Here is a 22,231-nt window from a genome sequence, read left to right as displayed (position 1 = left end):
TACGTAACTTCAGAAAATAAGCAGCATCATTACCTTCAACAGACAACCTGCACACTTAGACACGGGCATGCAATATTGCAGATCATTAGTTTACTACCTTCATTGTAAAGTTTATAAGCATCCTCATGAGGGAAAGAGCAAAAAACTCTGCAGTACTGAATGTATTAATGGCACTTATTACTTAGAAAAAATGGTAGACCTTGGTACCAATTGAAGAAATTCATGTACCTGTTCACCTTCCTAAATTACAGCATTTTTGTAATTCTTTTTCCTTCAGAAACAGAATTAAGTCCAGTAAATCAACACAGCATTTATTCTCCCTGAAAATGCACACTGAGGCACAGCTAGTATTTCAGCCTTGCCCTATTTGCGCATGCACACCATCACCTACTACAATCAAGAATTACACAGCACGAGCAGGATACTATACTGTGCTGCATTTACCACGTAATTTATTGCTTCACTGTTCATTCGCTGGAAAGATGCTCTTCAGCATGTTTGTTATCTCTTTTCATCCCTTCATTTCATATGTACTGACAACAGAGGACTTACAGAGAGGCTTTAAATATCAGATGAAATCTGGTGTCAGGAGCTCTGAAAGCAGAGGTGGTGGGAAGGGCTGCTTGAGCAACTACTCTCAGGTTGCACTGCAGTTAAGAGAAACAAACAAATCTGCAGCAGAGGGCACAATGACAGTAGATCCTCCGCAGACTCTTCTCCGATAAGAAGATGATCTAATAAATGAATAGAAACCAATTTCAGCATCAGAAGTCCTAGAGCCAAAATAGTTAGCAGGTAGGAGAATATTCTGTAAATTAATCATTACAGGCTCTCTCTAGCCTTTTGTTCTCCCCAGAGCTCCTTCTTTTAGCCACTGTTGGGGGGGGGGGAAGAAACAAAAAAAAGGTTTCTCAAAGAGTCTGCTGAAAAAGACTCAAGTTGTGGTCAAATAATTCTCCTCATGATGACTGCCCTTCTGTCTTTAAATTCACATCTAATTATTGTCAGTTTCTTATTACTAGAAATTTTGACTTTATCTGGAATAAATGCTGTGCATTAATACAAAGGCTGCCTTTTGCTGCCACTTTCTGAGACATTAGACCTATGCCTTAAACATTTTGGCACAAGTTTATTAAAAGACAGAGGGCTAAGTTAGCTCGAAGAGTTTGCTACTGCATTTTATTCATCTTTTATTATAATGCCTGTTAAATATGTTACATTAACAGGGGCACTTGGTACTGCATAATACAACCCTGTGATGCATTAACAAGACACTAATTGTAAGGTCAGAAAATCTAAATACTGTATAAAGGATTTGCGCCTTACACTATTAAAAAATGCAAAATATACTAGATTAACTCAAATTCATACAAGTTGATGGAAAAAAAATGAACAGGAAATGAAAAAAAATCAAGATGAAGCAATGCAGTTTATGCAGGTCTCCAGAAACCAGCATATAATACACATGGGCTCTACGATCAGGCATACAAGGTAAAATTAATCCCAAAGCAAGGTTCTGCAGCCAAGCTCTGTACTTCCAAAGCCAGGTTTTATTGGTGAGAGCTGTTGACAGAGCCTCACCTACTGCTTTATAAATGGCATTTCTGTAATCTTCCTCTGCCTCTGAAGGAAGCCAACACCAACCTCAGAGCCATCTATCTGCACACAAACCCCTTTCACTCACACGGTTCTCCTCCATCTGAATGGTGCTCAGGGACTTTAAACCCAGCAGAAACACTGCCATAACAGTGAGTATTTTATGAGGGCTCTAGGAGGTAATGATTGAGGATACACAAGTCCATTAATTGATTGTTTTGCATTTAACTCCAGTAGGCAATCCTAGCTACATGCTGAGCCACAGCAGTTTCTTTCTCAGCAAACACTTTTGGAAGTGAATGCTCTTGCATTTTCAAAATTGTCAAGATTTTTTTTTTTAATAACATTCTTTTAAAAGAAAAAAAAAAACATAGCTTTTGAAAAAATAATTTTTTTCAGGTTATTTCCAGCTGTGAGGATTTGATAGGAAGTGTAAATTCACTAGTACACCTACAGAACACAAACCATCCTATATATTCTTTGCATTCATATTTTAAATTACCAGCTGTTTTGCCAGCTTTTCTGTAGGTGCCTTCCAGTTTACCACCACCTCTCCCATTTTATAATATTAAAACAGATTAGCCAGACAAATGTTGTGTGCTACAAAACAAACTTTGTCCTACTTACAGGTCTAAGTCCAACCTTCCACTCAGAGTTTAGTAACGGCACATTGCAGCAGGTCAAATTTTTGCAAGTTCTCATTAACTGTTTAACTTCTAGGATGTGCAATATTACGTTCCTATAAAAATAAATAAATAAATAAATAAATAAGATTTATATATATCTATATATAATATATGTTTTGTAATTTCTTAAAGCTTAAAAATGTGGGTCTTCCCAATCACCAGGAAAAAATCACTTTGCCATGTTTCCATTATAAAGTATGAAATAATGCAAGCAAAATAAATATACAAAATAAAAAATAAATATAAAAATAAATAGATAAAAATAAATATAAAAATAAATATATTAAATAAAAATATACTTAAATAGCAACTACAGAATATTGTTTGAACAAAAATTTATATAAAACAGGAACTCTGTAAAAAACCTAGGTCTGATATTTTTCCCCATTTAAAAATGAAATTTCTTTCAATTTTTTTGAGTAAAACTCAGTGGTTTCTTGAGGGAGCATAGTGTTTGTGTTTTTTCTTGAACACAAAATTAGCAAAGGCAGCAATCTTCTATTCCAGTGTTTTAATTAGGGAAAGGAGTGAGGAATAAAGAAGGGAACATTACGAAAGAGGGACGGCTTTAACATTCATAGTTTTAATTCAGTCTGTAGCTGAGAAATACCGGAAATGAACACACACTCAAAAAGGTTACCTAAAACTTCAGGAGGTGTTTTTGTATTGCATTATTAGCCCAGCAAGTCACTGAGTCAATATCATGAATTAACCAAATCAAAGAAACGGCCAATTTTCTATTTATGAGAACAGAAAGTTGTCTTAATCTTCCCTAGACAAGCAGGGGAGAATACAAGCACTAATTCCATTTTTTCACTCACATCATACCGCCCACCCCTTTGCTACCGAGGAACCTAACACGTGAGAATAATTGTAGCATATAGTCCTCAAACTCTCGGTCCCTGTCCAATTGCACCTTTACCACAAGTGAAGAGCATTAAAAACATGCCACCACATTGTAAAGAGTCCTTTCAAGTCAGATTTAGGAACCAGACACAAATAAACCTGACACCCACAGTTCTTCAGAACAGCACGAGTAGACACATTAATCAGCATGACCCACCAAAATAAAACCATGATAGCTTTTGTCAACGGGGAGTCACACGTCATAGATTTTTACGTTCAGTGAAAGCATCAGGAAGCAGGTGGACAAAGAAGATCCAGCTGATACAGTACTCTCAGATTTCCGAGTGGTTCCAAATGAAGCCCCTTCAGAAGAATTTGTAAGGAACACAAGCAACTATGGGTCAAACAGATAAACAAACAGCACACATGGATTAAATCAAGCTAATAATAAATAATCATTAAGTGTTAAGAGACAGAAAACTAGCCATTTGTTCTTCCACTCAGTGGAATACCGCAGTGGAAGGAAAATACCTTGCAGTTGTACCATGTATTCACAAGCAATCTCAAAAAAAAAAAAAAAAGTATAACAAGTTGTAAAACAAAGTTTTCTAGCAATATTACCTTGAATCAGGACAGTAATTGGAAGTGTTATTAGGAAGGAACTCACGCTATTATATGAGCAGGCAGTAGAACAACAGATATGAATTCATACAATGATTCAATAATTCATATTGGAATGAACCTCCAGAGGTCATTCAAACCAACTCCATGCTAACAGCACAGTCAACTAGATCAGGCTGGTCAAGGACTTGTCCAGTTTGGTTTGGAGTATCTTGAAGAACTGCAATTTCACAATAACTCTTAGCATCCTGATCCAATATTTGGCAATCTTCATTGTGGAAAAAAATAAAACTTGTCTTACACACGTGGCGGTGTTATTCAGCTGGGCAGCTGAGCTCCACCACAACCACTCTCTCACTCCCCCTCCCCAAAAGAAACGGGGGAGAAAATACGATGGAAAGGACTCAAGTGCTGAGATAAGGACAGGGAGATCACTCAACAATTATCATCATGAGCAAAACAAACTCAGCATAGGGAGATTAATATAATTTATTCCCTATAACTAGCAGATGAAAACAGTGAGAAACTAAAAGCAAACTTAAAACACCTTCCCCCCCATCTACCTTCTTCTACTCCTCCCCCTGAGTAGCGTCAGGCAAACGAGGAATGGGGGCTGCGGTCAGTCCCTGATGCTTCGTCTCCACCACTCCTTCGTAGTCACTCTTTGCCCCTGCTCCCCCATCCTTCCCAAACTGATCCTGCGTGGGCTCCTCTCCACGGGCTGCAGCTCCGGCCCGGGGCCTGCTCCTGCGGGGGCTCTCCATGGGCCGCAGCCTCCTCCAGGTCACATCCACCTGCTCCACCAGGGGCTCCTCCACGGGCTGCAGCGTGGAGATCTGCTCCGTGTGGGACCCATGGGCTGCAGGGGGACAGCCTGCTCCGCCAGGGGCCTCTCCACAGGCTGCAGGGGAACTGCTGCTGCACGCCTGGAGCACCTCCTGCTGCACTGACCTTGGGGGCTGCAGGGCTGCTTCTCTCACATTTTCTCACTCCTCTCTCTCCCAGATGCTATTGCACAGCAGATCATTCCCTTTCTTCAATCTGCTCTCCCAGAGGCCCAACCAGTGTCAGTTACTGGCTCAGCTCTGGCCAGCGCCAGGTCCCTTTTGGAGCCACCTGGAGCTGGCTCTGATCTGACATGGGGCAGCTACTAGGCTCTGCTCACAGAGGCCAGCCCTGCAGCACCCCTTGCTACCAAAACCTTGCCATGTAAACCCAATACAACACTGAATTGAGATTTCCTGTGTTTCACTTTGTTGTTTACCCTCACAAGTGTTGAGCACCAAGAAAAGGTCCTGGATCTTTCTTTCCACTACCCTCCTATTACACAGCTGAAGACAGCAAATAAAGTTTCCCCTCAACCTTCTCTTTTCCAGCTGAACTTGTCCAGTTCCCTTAGACCTTCCTTGTCATATCACGTTCCAGCATCCCACCAGCCTAATGGCTGATTGCTGGGCTTGCTTTAACATGTCACTGTCTGTTTCATATAGGAGAACTCATAACAGGATGCAGCACTGCAGATGCAGTCTCACAAGTGCTGAATAGAGGGGATTAATCACTTCCCTCAGCCTGCTGGTCACAGTCTTGCCAATAAAACCCATTACGTGGTTCAACCATCTTTGCCACAAAGGCACGTTACTGACTCAGTATACACTTAATGTAAAGCGAGCCACATATGAAAAGGATTTTGCACATGTAGTAATGAGCTGTGAATCAATTGATTGCTCCATTGTGGTTTTTTTAATGAAAATTTCTTGTCTTTTTGGCACTCAAAAAAAAAAAAAGCGTCAAATATTGGCTAGTTTCTGAGATATGTCTATAAAATTGCAAGTAGAATGGACACACTATCTCCAATTCAGCAATTACTAGCAATTAAATGAAACTAGCAGGTGGTAAGTGCAAAAAACAAATAGAGGAGACGCCACATATTGTGCAATTTAGCTGTGGAGCTTCTTGCCCCAAGACATTGAGAAAATTAACAGTTTGCAGTCAAAAATAGACTAGAAAGGCTCATGAGGGAGGGAAAAAATATGTCCAATTTGGACTGCTGTCTATGAAGACATCCACCTGTGTCTCACGATATACCTATGATAAATAAGTGGAGCTTAGAAGATTGCTTGGCAAGAAGCATCATCATCGATTTGCCTCATACAAAGATTTTACATAGGCATCTCATATAAACAGACAGATAAAAGGATAGATGAAACTCTGGTCTCATCTACAACATAATTTTATTTAGAAGATGTATCAGAGGTATCTTACGTAAGATCTTAAATACACACCTTAATCTGACAGTTCACAAAAACAGACAGGCCATTAAACACACACACATGGCTTGGAAGGAGCAAAAAAAAAATATTTCTTTTCTCAAGAAGAGCCTAGGACAGCCATATAAAACTGTGATAACGTGCCAGTTTGGTCAAAATTTGTCCAGTTATTTATAAACATTTGAATTTAGAGTAAGAAATATAGAGAAAAAATATTTGAAGTAAAGGTGAGATTGTGGAGGAAAAAATTACTTCAAATGTTCAGTGAAAAGAGTAACTTTGAAAGTAAGGTCAGAAACCAGAAAAAAATAAAATAAAAAATAGGAGAACCACCAAACCAGGGACAGAAAACTTGACAGCAAACTGAAAAGAAGGACTACTGAGACAGTATTCCTTTAGTTCTCACACTTCTTAGATGAAATTGCAATGGTCCTGATAAAAATCTCTACAGATTTGCATCCAAGAAACCAGGAAAGCAACCAAGAAAAATAAGTCAAGCTGTTTTATCTGAGAGATGAGGGAATCTGAGTACTGCCAGGACAGAAACGTACAGAAGGCTGAGGAGAAGAGCACACTACAAGTATCATCACAATATTTTTCTTTATTCTGCAGGCTCATGATAAAAACATGATGCCATTTTTCCCAGACTTGGGGCCCCAGTGAACTTCCAGTCCATCTAAAAGCCTCCAAATACTTCCAGAAGTGGCTGCAAAGAGAACATATGCAAGAGAACAAATACAACATATACAACATATACAAGCAGTTGTTGAAGTCTCATTCCATGATCATAGCTGTAGTTAAAATATGAGGGATAATTCAGTACACATAACATCAGTGCAGTACTCCATTTGTGCAATACCCTTTGTGCAATACTCCATTTTCCCTGATCAGCTGAAGCAGAAAGCGTTTTTGCACTAATCAGTATAATCTACATTGCCCTAAGTAACAATGTATCAGTGCCACCTTACTTATTTTGTATGCAAATTACTCTATTCTGTTAATTACCATAATTAAGAATTACTGATGGAAAAAGTCATGTCACATAAATAATGAACCTGCTCAGAAATCATAACTTCTAGAATTAGAACAGCAGCTTGAGACTAAAATTTTGCTTTGCACTGAAGGAGTTTGAGTTGACAATTTTGTTTGCCTTGTTAAATAGGAAAAAGTTATCTTCAAGCAGACTTTCACTGCCAATATAGAGCAAGAAGTTTAACAAAAAAAAAAAAAAAACACCATCAATGCTTCTGTAGGACTCAGTGGTATAAGTGAGCAGGGTAACATTACCATAAATTGAAAGCACTAAAAAAAAAAAAAACAGTCTGAATAAGATTCCATTTGTGTATAATAAGATAACGCCTGGACACATTTCAGTATTGAGAACAAACTTCTAAATCTGCAGGAATACACCACTGGGACAATACCATCTGACAGGAAAGGTTGGACTGTTTGTGAAATAAGTGATAGGGCCTCAAGATAGAAATAATATGTAATACACAGTTTGAAACCTTATTGTACAATTTTGTACAATGAGGTACTTTGTGATGTCATAATAAATCAGGACATCAGAAAGTCATAAGCCATCAAGGGGGCAACAAAATGACACGTTGTAATTAATTTTGAGAATATTCAGATGTCAGTTACACAGGCATTCTGGAAACTGCAGTATAAAACACCCCTCAGCTAAAGTATTAATTTTGAGATGAAAGTAAGAATGAAACTCATTGTGAACACATGGAAAATTATTATGAAGATGAGGATTTATACAATAATCTTCAATTACTGCAGTTGTAATATATCTGCATTCTGAAAGGCTTCACACAAAACCTCTACAGAAAAGTGTAATTGGTATCAATGAACACTGGTGCAATTAGCTTCTAATCCTACAAGCAATTTACCACTGAGAGGATCTACCTAGATGAGAAAGTAAATTAATTTGGTAAAAAGAAACCAGAAAAACAATTTGCACCTCTTCTACAGTATGTAGCATGATTTTCAGATACCTTTAGGATGGTCTCTTTTGTTTATGGAGAATTAAGTGCATTTGCTTTAAGATTTCTATATAGGCATTGCTCTGATATTTCAGTTCATTTTAAATATCTCTCACAGAATACTATAGTTAGATCGGGCTATACAATCTGCTCACTTTTAGCTGGATGTCTGCAGCCAATGTGGTTTGCAGTAGATATAAAAACTTCAATCCCTAGCTCTGCTGAAATACACATTTTAAATGGTGAGAAATACTAACAATACAAGTAGAGGGTAAAACACAAGCAACAAGAAAACTTGATTTGATACCACATACGTTGTACTAGACACAGATGACACCATCATAGACAGGATTTATTTTTTTTTTTTTCCATCCAAATCAGACTTTCTAAAATCAATTCATCTTACCATGGCAGTTTCTAACAGCTGAACAGTTCAAAAGTCTGAATGAAGTTGAACTATTTCAAAGCATTTTTCTATTCTGGCCACCCACATTCTAGGGATCTACAGATATGCTACACATCTGCAAAATGCCAAAAAGCTCCTGCTTGACAACACCTTTCTGTTTTGGATGGGTGGGGAAGCAATTATTATTGTTATTATTTATAACAAAGCTACCCATTTGAAAGATTTAAGGTAACTCAGTGTTTTATGTGAGGTCACCAGAACGTCTTGAAGGCATTGGCATCAGAAGCAATGGAAGGCAGGAAGCATGCACCTACAACAGTGTTGCCACCTGATAGGGTGATCGTAGCTAAGCATTACAGGTGCTTTCCATAACTATGCATGACTATTAGTTTACATTAGATCAGCTTTTATAAAATGATGTCCAGTCATCTCCTGTTCCATCACTCCAGCTGCTTTAACACTTGTACATGTATAACAGAGAACGTTTGAAGCAGATTATGTCGCATAAGCACATGATTAAAAGCACCTCCATTAAGTGTAGTAGACAGCAAACTACTTGGGGTCAATCTACTGACTGCAAACATCCATTTGCCATGCTATTGGGCCTCAGCACAAGCTGAATTATCCTTGTCCATCGGGTACTAGAAATATTGTACAGTTGCATCACATTACGGTTGTGACATTTAATCTCAGTGCACACGGACTGGCTCTCACCTACCTTTGGATGCTGCCCATTAGCCCATACTTGTAATTACCTTTTTTAAATCAGGAGGAGGATTGTCCCTTGTAGAACCCTTACAGGTTTACAGCCTTAGGGCTGCATTTTTTTCTTTCTTTTTTTTTCCAAATTTTTTTTCACAATTTTTGCTGTGCACTGTGCAGAAGCACTCAGAAAAATACCCAAGCTAACAGTGTGCTTCCAGCTGCAGAACCGTATCAGCACAGTCCTACATGCACACATAACCGCATGTTGCTGTAGCTATACTGTTCTTTGAAACTGCAGAAGGATCTCTGAATGACTTTGCTCAGTGCAGTCTCACTGCCTATCGGTCATCTATTGCATCCTGAAAGCAGTAGTGCATCACACGACGCTAACATACCTTAAGTCAGTCATCTTTCTCCACTACACAGTTACAGCACAGAAACCATGAATAAAGGATATACCTGTGGTGAAAGATGTAGAAGGAAGATATTTATCTGAATCCTCTCAATATAATTTTCCCAGTGCTTTTATGTAGTCAGTTCTCACAGACAGGAAACAGAACATCTGCAAAAATAGAAATTCTTAACTTGGACTCCAATATTCCTTGGGATACTGCTCTATCTTGCAAAAGACCTGTCTGGGGTATTTTGTTTTCTTTTACTGGTTAAATAAATGCAGACAAGGCAAGAATATATTGTATTGTGGTTTTGGCATTTATTTGTTTGTTTCAGTTTCTAAGGCTTTGCACTCCAGTAGCTTTTACCCATTACTTCATCGTAAGCATTAAGAAATGGTGGTAAGTTTTTCTAAGATGCTGTCATTTGTAGCAGCGGCCTTCTGACTCTCAATAGGTAACAGAAATTCCAGGTCAACATTTAGGTATAAGGCAAACAAGATCATCACCTCCAAAATTAAGCAGACAAAAATGACTTTTCAACATTGCTAGCGTAGCATTTCAATAAGGCACAACAGGGTTTGGAAATGAACTGGGAAAAAAAATCACAGAACAAAAATGCAATAGCCACTTTTACCTGGGATCATACATCTGTTTTAGCAGCACTGCTGGTAGTAAGATTTATGACTTTGTTTTGTTGTTACTGGTTTGGGTATATAGATACAATAAAGCAAAAGCCACACTGAATAGCACCCTGCATAAGGTAAAGCAGAGCACAGATCTAACCTTCTTTAACACATTCTGCCTTTGTACTTAGGCTTGATTACCTCCTCCAGATTTTCTCATTACAACTGTGATAAGCCCATTCTCCTGATACTGGAAAGGCTGCTGCCGTTTTTGAAACAGCAATTCTTCACACTTAACAACAGATAACCAGTCCAAAATCTTCTCAAATACACACCATCACTTCGTCCTTCCTCAGGAGATCTCAGGACATGGCGTGCATGTAGACAGGGATGTTGGTTATTTGGAGGGCGCGAGCTGGAAACCCATTCCCTTTGACTGTACGGTCACACTTCAGTAAGGGAAATGACAGCTAGCTTCAAATACAATTTTACCACCCAGGACTGGGCAATTAAGCATAAAACACCAGCTCAGAGTAACAGTTCCTAAATAATGTATTTCAGACACTTTAATTTTCCAGATTCATAAGTCTTCAAGACTCATTCAAGTCTTACTCTCAGGACCGCTTTCACCAGCAGGCAGCCAGGCATGGCGGGGGTGAGGAAGGGAAGAGCAGAATGGAGCACACAAATCTGTGACACTGGATGCTTTAAGATACCAAAACCACAGCATAGTCAGATGTTACACTGCCAAAGGCATAATACAAACCATCTGATCTTCCAAACCCTGGAATAAAAATATTACTTAGACTTACTCCCCAAGAACTTTGACTATTGAGTTGCTGGTGTTTTTTTTTTATTATTTTGTGGTGTGCATTTTTTTGTGTTTTTTTTTTTTTTTGGTAAAACAAAACATTTCCTTAATCTATCCAACTTTGTGCTGTGCTAACAACTGAGCAGTTCTAAGGGAGCACCAGACAGAAGTGGAAATGACTGTAAATAGTTATGATATCAAAGTCAAATATACAGTAGTTTGCAGAGCAGGGGCAGTGATGTTTTAAAATCTGTACAAGCTGTTGAGTCTCAGTTCTTTGATCCAAGATCTGCTGGCATAAGAAACACTTCAAAGCAATCTGTTGCTTCAGTTTACATGAATAAGAATGTTTCAAGCATATGGATTAACTAAGAGGAAGTGAAATACAATCCATTTTTAATGCATACCTTAGCAGCAAAGACCAACTCTGATCCCCCTTGGCATTTTACAGTGGAACCTTCCTGGCTTTGCCACCCAAAGAAAGTGACTTTATTATAGAAATTAATGCTGCCAAATACAGAAATGTCAAGATAGACCTAGGCATAATGAAATCAAGGAGCCTGGAACAAAATTCACCAAACACTGGAACTGCTAGATGGCAGCTATAATGCTACTGAAAAGCATTATTTAAAAAAAAAAAAAGTGCAGAAGCCCAAAGGTCACCAATGAGTACGAACTGGAACTGCATACTCAGTAGCTAACTCTTCAATGCATGACTTTAGGGCAGTGATAAACAAGTGCATATCATCAAATAAATCCTGATCTACAAAGTAAAGATTGACAATCTGTGTAACCACATGGGGAGAGCAGTTACCAGGAAAGGATATTGAAAGAACAAAAGGACATGAACCTCATTATCTGGTGGGTAGGGAGTGCAGAAGGACTCTTTACTTGGGTAGATAATGATAGAACAAGGGTGAATGGTCTTAAACTAAAAGAGGGTAGATTTAGACTAGACATTAGGAGGAAATTCTTCACTCAGAGGGCGGTGAGGCCCTGGCACAGGCTGCCCAGAGAAGCTGTGGGTGCCCCATCCCTGGAGGTGTTCAAGGCCAGGCTGGATGGGGCCTTGGCCAACCTGATCTGGTGGGAGGTGTCCCTGCCCATGGCAGGGGGGTTGGAGTTAGATGATCTTTAAGGTCCCTTCCAACCCAAGCTATTCTATGATTCTATGATTTGTTCTGCTCAGAAAGCCTAGCAGCACAGCCACTCTTAATATCCTTTCAACACCCGTAGTGGTTTGCCAACCTTTCCTTCTCAGATTTTTTTTTTTTTTTCAGAGAGACCTCATAAAAGCACTGTTTTCACAGTAATGTGATTGTGAATTATTTACATGGATTTATATTTTACCATCATATTACATGAGTGCAGGTGCTTCAACACAAGATGCTGGAAAGACATTTTCCAATGAGCATACTAGACAAGAATAAGGCTTCCCATTAAACAGTGAGAAAAACCTGAATATAAAATTCAAATTATGTAGTGACAGAACTGTGGACTTTTCAAATGGATATTCACATGTTTAACCACTGTTAAGTCCACAAGTCCTGCTGGGATCAAACCCTTTCCTACAGATATGTTTCTGTCAACAGTCTCACTGCAAATAAACTGGGACTATTAGAGAAATAGGTGGTGATTTCATTTCCAAAAAGATGAAGTAGATGTATGCATTGATGCTTTCAGTGAGATTTTCTATTAGAAGGTAGATTTCAAGTCACCAGTTAAAATCCATTCAAAGAAATTAAACATAGCCTTCTTCCCTTTACAGAAGAGAAATGCTACCTTACAGCTATTTCAAGGCAGCAGGGTATCACCAGCCACATAACTGAAGAGCAAGTAACACAAACATAAACTGCTTGCATGTCAAAGCCTATTTCTCCCCACAGTTAGCTGAAGATTGAGACCAAATGGCAGGTTTATGTTACTGCAGGACAGCTTCTGAATGATGATGATGCTAACTTGCTGCATCACCTTTAGTATCTCTAGAGGCAGCAAAACTGAAAAGACATGACTGCTGAACTACTTGCATATGTCCTGAGGCGACTTTCCCAGGATGAAGTTGCTGACAAATTCTTAATGCCATCCATGCTGCACCATTCTTGATCTACTTAGAACACTTCTCCCTTAAGGAAGCACTTTCCACAGCCTTAAATTCACTTAAAATGCAAACTAGGAAAAACATTGCCTGTAATATCAACAGGAGGTTTTTTTAAATCCAATGAATAAGATTAAACAATTTCAGTGCAAATTACTAAATTATTTTCAGTTTGAACTAACCCATTAAAACCCTCTACATGCTAATACTCTCCATGCTCTGTGATTAGCATGCAATTTCTTCTATTAGATCAGTAAACCATAAGAAAAGTTGAGCTAAATATTTCCACAAAAGCACCCTCTTTTTCCCCCACTCCCTGTTTTACACCCTGAAAATTCTACTGACTGAGACAAATCTCACATTTCTGTGTGACTTCTCTTGCTACATATCACAAAGCTATAAGAGCGTGATGTGAAAGTGCCAGGGAAAAGTGCTGGTTTATGATTTACGTCCTCTACAGAATAGCTAGCTAGAAAGTTCACTAAGTCCCTGTTTCCAGATAACAGCTAACATACATATTAAATTCAAGCTTCAGTTCAAATTTTCCTTACAAATGGCTGAAACCTGCTCTATAATCTGTCCCGGTCTGCCAGTAGAAAGCAGATGCTACCAAAGAAAGATATTCTGTATAAACTTTGCTGTTTTACAAGTTTATATTACAGCTGGATTCTTCTGTCTCTCAGTTGCTTTAGCCACTGGAGTACAAGACAGTTACTGCTGTGTTCATCAAGGACATCACAAACTGCGCCGCGCTGTTACAAGAGATTCAGTTCCATACCTGTGGAAAGAGATCATACAAGATTTACTGTAATCACTGTGTGGCCAGACCCCTTCCTGACAGTGAGGAAGCCAAGAAAGGTCCTCCCAGCAGCCAGCCTGCCAAATATTCAGCACACAAATAAAAAAGAGGCAGCCCCCTGATCCCCTCAGTGGATACCACTTGTGGTAAGAGAAGACAGAGGCAGTATCTGATGTAAAAAGTGTGGGAATAAACAGGTAAATAATAAAAAGCAATAGGAAAAAAGAAAAATAAAAGAAAAATAAAAGAAAAAGAAAAATAAAAAGCAGAGCTTGAAGCCTGAAGTACAGAAGTACAAACCTTTTTTTTTTTTTTCCCCTTGTTCATGTCATCACATACAATGACCTTTTTCTTGCAGTCTCCTGCTGCAATTTCCAAGGAGGAGCTGCAAAGATTACCCTTTTTTGGCTACATTTGTTTTACCACCTTTACATTGCATTTCCTGAATTCTCAACATCAGTCCAATGCACAGGAGACTGGTATCATCAGTAACAAATCACAGAAGGACTAGTCCAAAACTCCATGAAATTACCAGTCAGTCAGTTACCCAGCTCATGGGCAAACTTTGCATTCTGAGAGATTTCCTGATTGTGTATGAAATTCACCTCTGCGTAACGTTTACAACAAGCCAAGGAGTTCCACAGGTCACCCAAATCCACTTTCTGCTTCCACTCACACTCTTACCTCCCTTTTGGCACGGGTCTCATGGCCAGCTCTTTGACAAAGACCCATGTTCCTTGTTGGAGCAAGGAAGTTCATGGACTCAAAGGCCTTGGAGAGGGAGGTAGATGGGGGAATCAGGGGGAAGCATTCATTTTCCTCTACGACAGCAGAACTAGCCTGTTCTGAATGAATGTTTAACAGCAGGTGACCGTCCTGCCCACCTAAAGAATAAGAGTGACTTATCATGGGCCATCATTCACTATGGACAAGATTTTGTGCACAAGTTAGTGCATGATGCTTTGTATATCACACTGAAATGAGAAAAGGAAATTAAAGGAATGAGACTGCTCTACAGATGAGCTGTCTGGAATGCCAAAAGCACAACAAGGTGAGTAAAAGGTGGTGTGTGCTTCCATGGGACTAGGAAGGGGGAAGGAAAAAAAAAAAAAGAAAAAAAAAAAGAGAAGGTGCCCTGGCTGAAATTTGTTGCAATGATGCGACATAGGCCTTTGAAACTAGGCATTCATTGCCCTTAAATCCTCTTCCAAAAACTCAGTCCTTGGTAAAAGATTCAAATTGCAGATTTAATGGAGGCAGCACATTGTGCGCGGCTAGAAAATGTATTATGATTAGATGGAGCTATAACTAAGTTCATACATACAGATAGACACATATTCTCCACCTGGGTAAGTGTGTCTACATTATATTCTCATGAATGTAATGAACCCCCTGCAAAAATCATTAATGAAGGACAAAAGGAGTAAATTGATTGCTGGTATTATCTCTAAAAGAGAAGAAATTGCTGAATTTCAGAGGAACAAGTAGCTGTTAGAGCAGCCAAATCGTACACATTATTTTCAGTCAGATTAAGCAGTCAAATTTGAGACAGTCTGCTAATGTCTAAAAATTTATATGGAAAATAATTCTGGGGAGAAAAAAAAAGAATCAAGACTGCTATTATGCTAATACCCAAGTATTACTTGGAAACTAAGGTTACGTGCTTAAACCAGCTTTTTAAGTCAAGGCAAAGTTATCAACACAAATCAGAAAAATGAAATTATATTCCTCTTACTGAATATAATCCTGCCCAGTTTCACTGCTACATGATTTATTTCAGCAGAGATAGAAGATTATAAGGGACATCTACACTGGAAATTCATAGTGCTGCTTTAGCAGGAATAAACAAAGATCTAAGCTACAGCAGCGACTCCAATTTTAATAAACCCTTGAACTGATGTCCTACGTAACATAAACATGGATGCACAGCCTGACTTGCAGATGGATCTCGTTTGGCTTTGTATTTGTAGATAATTTCCTCTTTGCACTGAAATATTACAATTTGCACCAAAATTACTGTAGGTACAAAATGAGGGACCAAAGCACAGTAGAAGAGTATCAGAGTGTGCTCTGTGACAGTAAATTAAAATTCCACGATTTTATCTATGATATTAGTAACTTGAATGCAAGATACCTAGTACGTTAGAGATTAAGTTGCGTGTTTGTGAGTGGTCATTGTGGGGAGATGTGAAGAAAAATTAAAAAAAAAAAACTCTGTCTCTCCAGAGCAATCAATTTTGTGGCACTGTTTTGTGGTTTGGCTTGGGGTTTTTTTGTTTGTTTGTTTGTTTTGGTGTTTGGTTTTGTTGTTGTTGTTGTTCTTCCCAGTTTTGTTTGCTTGCTTATGGTAATGGGGCAAAAACAAATGTACTCATCAGCAATTAATACATTTTTGCATTCATGTTTTTGAGAATGAACCCACTGTTTGCAGGATGGCTTTTAATGGAGAAGGGCTGAATAAACAAGGCAATTTTTTTCACATACAGTTTAACAAGAAAAGATAAACACTTCTCCACAATTCCAATAGAATTTTAAGCCAACTTGCATGCAGAATTCTCCAGCTGCATAAAACTGAAGTTCAATACGTGAGCTTTGGTCCTCAGGAATGCCAATTAAACTGGGCTGGAGTCCCTCCACAAATTCCTACAGAGATACAAAAATTAGTGAAAACTGAAGTCCAAAATAACTGTCTTTAGCTCATGCTTTATACATATGAAAGTCTGTTTACTTAAATTTACCTGTGGGAAACTAACTACTATTATGTCACTTCCCCCCCTTTCCCGTGCCTTATTACATTTTCTTATACCATCTTAATCTCAAGCCTCACTTCCAGAAGTCCCAGACTGGTAACGTGTTATTTCCAATTAGCCGAACCAATCATTTCACATCAGACGAATCCTTATTTCACAAAGTGTTCCAAATCTTTAATCAGACTTCAAAAGTATGTCTATAATCAGTTTCTTCAAGATAACATGAAGGGAGAGGTGAAACAGAAAATGGATTGTTAACATAGATTTTCACCTGCTTAAGATGCAACAGGAGGTAAAATTCAGACATAAATCTGTTGGTCCTAAAGCAAAACATAGATCATGTTCAGTAACTTAACAGCATGTCCATGTAAGCACTTTTTTTAATGCATATATGATTGCAAACGGAAATGCTGAGATTATAAAAAGGAGCAGGATGACATTTACTTCTACTACTTACTAAAGATAGTGTGTTTCTAATTCAGTCTTCCCCATATCTCCAACAGCACATGAAAGCTGATGCAAATTTTAAAATAAAAAATTACTAATGCAATTATTCCATTTCTTGTTCATTAAATCTTTTTTTTTTTTTCAGGATACAACAACATTAGTGTTACATACTAGAAAGCTTTGTCTTTGCTCACACAAAGGTACTCCAGCCTTATAAAACTACTCTACAGTGGAACTCAAACAGAAATTTTAAGATCCTTATACACTTGCAGGAAACTAGACCAAAACAAGGTGGATATACGGTATAATTGCCATGATTATTCTTTTTCATTCTTTTACTTACCATATCATACCAGTAGCAAATTTAGAAGAGAATAACTTGGTTTCAGAGTACCTTACCTATCTTTTAAGTTTTTTATTAAACGTTTTTACTATGTACATGCAAACACTATTTGCACATTTTTAAAGAAGGTAAAGTAAGAAAAAGCAGTAATTCAAGGTGTTATAAAATAAATGAGGTAACAATGAACAAAGAACCACTGATAATCATGAAACACCATACTGACTTCACTCACTATTTCCAGATTTTTCTGAGCATCAAGATGTTTGGAAACACGTTTCTGAAAAGATCTTTTTTTTTTTTTTAATCTTGGTAGGGAAGAAATATTGATGATACCAAACTCTGTAAGTTAAGCATTTGCCTTAGAGCTTGAGGGGTTTGGCAGCAGTGGGGTTTGTAATTAATAGTTAAATACTTTCCAGTCCCTGAGGACTTAGCTGATTTATAGTATTTCAGTGAATAAACAGAACATTACCTAGCTATAGCACATTCTTCCCTACCTTGCATTTTTTTTTTCTATAAGATTTCATCAAAACAGCTGAATCTAACTTTGTGCCTGACTGATTCAGGATAGGAAAAATTATTAACCTACATTATAAGTGGTCTGTATGCAGAACAAAAGTAATCCTACGCACTAATATGTGATCAATATCTGACTCATCAGTGCATCTCCCTTCAAAAGGTTCAGAGGTCTGGCTCATGCTCTTAGGAGATAAACAACTTAAGCCTACAAAGAATAGCTTTCCCATTTCAGTTTTCTTTCGTTTGTTTAAAAGCCTTACAGTTTTCTACTTTATAATAAACACTTCTACAACCTAAGTAGTGTTAATAGAGTGACATTGCTCCTTTTTTTGCGGACACTTCAAAAGAAGCACAGCATGCAAAAGACTCCTGAGTGGTTTAAACAAAGTTTGAAAGTAAGAACAGAATAAGCGATGTCTTGTCATTCAGTACAATAAATCCGTCCTCACCACATAAATCACTAGTTATCCTTGTTGCCACCATTTTGATTTATGGTAGATGAAAAAGACGGGAAACTATGGAACTTAACTTTTCACAGTAATGTGTTTCCAATCCATTACATACAAGAGCTTAAAACCCACTGTTTGTCTTCACTATAATCTGTAGAAACACTTTAATCTGTGCAGTTTCTAACACAGGTATATTTAAGCTCAGATTCAGTTGCCATATCTCTGAGATTCACTACATGTCAACTGAGCTGTACTAATATGCCAGGCAGCCAGAGGATCAAATGTTTTCACCTAAATCTAATTGTCTGAATGTGTTGGAATATCTGTATATGCAATGTGAACTACTGCATGGCTTGCTGGATGGTAACTCAATAAGATATAGTAGCTTGATTATGTGTCTAAATCCCTAATTTAAAACAATATTAATCCAGTTCAACTCATCCTCATTACACCATTCTCTGTTGTTATTTTGTTGTTGTTTTTTGCTATGTATTCGATTACTAGCACCAGACAGCCACGTAACTGCATACAAAGAAAACAGCTCTTGTCTCAAAAAGCAAGCATATGACAACAGGAACAGTCTCAATGAAATCAAGACCATACCTAAATATCTAATGGATAAATTCTCGAGACCCCACCTGCAGTACTGCATTCAGCTCTGGGGCCCCTAACACAAGAAGGACATGGAGTTATTAGAATGAGTCCAGAGGAGGTCCACAGGGATGATCAAAGGGCTGGAGCACCTCTGCTATGAAGACAGGCTGAGGGAGTTAGGGTTGTTCACCCTGGAGAAGAGAAGGCTCCAGGGAGACCTTATGGTGGCCTTCCAGTAGCTAAAGGGGCAGGAACGCTGGGGAGGGACTCCTTGTCAGGGAGTGTAGGGATAGGACAAGTAACTGCTTTAAACCAAAAGAGGGTAGGTTTATACTAAAAGTGAGGAAGACATTCTTCACTCAGAGGGTGGTGAGGCACTGGCACAGGCTGCCCAGAGAAGCTGTGGATGCCCCATCCCTGGAGGTGCTCAAGGCCAGGCTGGATGGGGCTTTGGGCAACCTGGTCTGGTGGGAGGTGTCCCTGCCCGTGGCAGGGGGGCTGGAACTGGGTGGGCTTTAAGGTCCCTTCCAAGCCAAACCATTCTGTGATTCTGTGAACGCAAATCAAAACCTGTCTGCTAAACAAGAAGAGAGAGAAAAAGAAATCTGGAGGCTATCCAACATACAATTGCTCCACATATTAAACCACACTTACCAAAAGCACATGTGTAACAGGAATGTACTACGAAAGCAGAGCTGGTTCTCTAAAAGCAATTGCAAAAAGATAGGAAGAAAAAGCAAAACAACTGCAAGGCCAGTTTGAAGAAAAATACTGTGATTACTACCCTACATTACAAAAACTTCAGAAATATATAGCTCCTATTAGTTCCCAACTAAAAGAAAATGACTGCAGTAAAGAGCGACAACTCCACAGTGACGGTGTTACAGTTCAGAACAATTCTTCAGATTATATTAACCAACATAGCTCCAGCTTATATCAGTGGAAGATCATACAAAGTGCCCAAGAATATTAATGAATTGTTCACTGAAAACATACTCTATTACAAGTAACTCCTTCAATTATTAGTTGTTGCTTTTTTTAAAGAACACGGAACACAGAAGCATTTAGGTACACAGCAGACATATGACAAAACAATGATGAATGGCAGGAATAACATTTTGATGTAGTTCTATTAAAAAGACAACTCCTCCACTCTTGGAATAATCTCATAAAAACCCTTTCATTAAATCACTCTTTCATACTAACCAATTCCTTTTCAATGCAATTTAAGCTCATTAACTTAAACGAGCACTATTACGCTTGCAATAAAATAAACATAAGTACTGCTTTTATGCTTCCCTACCAGGTAAATCACCCCTTTAAAGATATTATAGTTCTATCTGTTGCAGAGTAGTTAAACAGACACATTTAAAAGTTGATGCTGGTTACTTTCTTTTTACTTGGATGAGTTGGTCTCTGAAGCACAAAAAAAAAAGTAGTCTTCAACTCTTTTTTTTTTTTTCCCCACTTACAAGTGCTTATACTTTCTCTCACAGAAATTGTCACAGAAATCGGATAAATGACACAAAAACAACAAAGATGTCCTGTTTTCAGCATGGGACACTAATGAAATCATTAAAAGCAGCTGCAAGAAATCCTGAAGCATTAGACCAAACTGTCACCTAGGGCATAGCATCACAATCAGATGTGTATTTTCATGATAAGATTTCAACTGGTGCCTATTATTTCTCCTTGTTGTCCAAACAATTATCTTTTATAAGCAAGAATGTTTTATCAGAGTGTGATATGCAATCTATTCTACCTTCTCTTGCACCATATATAAAAAGGGACTCAGACAGCTGAAGATTAGCTAGTAAAGACATTTGATCAAAACATGGATTTTTTTTGGAATTGATATTTTCTTTTCTGAAAAGAGCCAGCGCAGTTACCTAATATCATCCCTTTCTTTGTGGAAAGTAATATAAAAAGAAAGGTAGATAGGAGTTGAAGAAATGGAAATTTGAGTGAAGCCACATGCAATAGTCCATGTTTCTGGTTACACGGATGGTAACTACTGAATTTGTTTCTGTTATGAAATTTATAAGCAACCATCAGATGAAATTAAAACATAGCTTAATGCTACAGCAGGTTTAGTTATATCTCTGGTCTATCTGAAGAGGTGAAAATGTATTTTTAATCTTAATATGTTCAGAAGCGGTCAGATCATGATCCCACTACCTCAGTGAAGATGCATAGCAACAGCTCTGCAACATTTAATGTCAGTTTCTGAAGATCTCAGAACCACCATTTCCTTCGGTCTGCTGTATATGCACATTCTTGTTTATACACAGTGGAAATGAGAAATTAGGAATATCCTGAGGATCCTCTGCTATGCCTTGTATCACATCTTAGGTTGACAATGCTGCTAAAGACTTACACTCTTCCTCATCGAGACATCAACTCTCAGGCTACCAGGTTTGAGCGTTGGGAGAAGTGACAGCACACTGTCCTAGTTCATTTCTAATAGTGACAAGAGAATTTTCTATGATACAGTTAAATGTACAAAATGGTCAAATGCTTTAAAAAGTGAAAGTGTTTTGTTGGTGGTGGTGCTTTGTTTGTTTTTTAAAGAAAATGAGGTACTTTGCTTTAAGGAAAATTTTGAAATATAACCAAAATTCAGCTAGAATGAGCAGTAGCAGAAAACTTACCATCTTATGGATGTTGAATGCCCGTCAACTTCGGTGGTTTTACAGCAGGTCAGAGAACAAAACTGCACATTTGAAAAAGTCATTGCAACTGGAGTAATTCTGCATCTTGGTAGGGAAGCCAAAGACTGAGAGTACTTCAGGACTGAGCTACTGTTTCCTTGCTAAAGATGGCGTCTCAAAGTTTCACTCCAGTCAAAAGAAAATCTTGACTGGTCGTTTTTCTGTGCAGCAAGAATTTCGGTTCTGGCACTCATTACACCCAGTACACTTGTTAAAACATTTACATTATTTCAAGAAATGCCAGTCACTGTCAGCAGTCAATAAGAAATGAGATGGAATGCAGCTAGTCATGCTTTTTACATCAGCTAAACCACCAAACACAAATGTTTCCCTTTTTCATTAGGCAAGGTGACAGAAGTCAGACTAGAACTGAATCAGCTTTAACTTCATTATCTTTGAAAGTTATATTAAGAAACAACACTATCACTGTAGTACAGATCTCCTATAGTCTCTGTGGTACAGATTACAAGGGCTTACACATAAACATTGCTTGCATGAACTGATTAATCTGCTTAAATCACAGAAAAAAAGGAGGAATTATTTTGAAGGAAATCACTATTATGATAAAGTCACAGAA

General features: G+C 38.2%; 1 long non-coding RNA gene across 1 annotated transcript; it reads right to left on the bottom strand.

Annotated features, from left to right (window-relative positions):
• Positions 1–587: 587 nt before the first annotated feature.
• On the bottom strand, positions 588–3,493 carry LOC106042215 (uncharacterized). The gene is made up of 3 exons (XR_001210987.3): positions 3,346–3,493; positions 2,224–2,335; positions 588–734 (listed from the first exon to the last, which is right to left on the bottom strand). It is a non-coding gene; the product is annotated as an uncharacterized lncRNA (long non-coding RNA).
• Positions 3,494–22,231: the final 18,738 nt, after the last annotated feature.

Source organism: Anser cygnoides, chromosome 2 (assembly GCF_040182565.1).
Source record: "Anser cygnoides isolate HZ-2024a breed goose chromosome 2, Taihu_goose_T2T_genome, whole genome shotgun sequence".
Lineage (NCBI taxonomy): Eukaryota > Metazoa > Chordata > Aves > Anseriformes > Anatidae > Anser > Anser cygnoides.
Note: the sequence above shows the minus strand (reverse complement) of the source record. Positions and strands in the feature narration are given on the sequence as shown.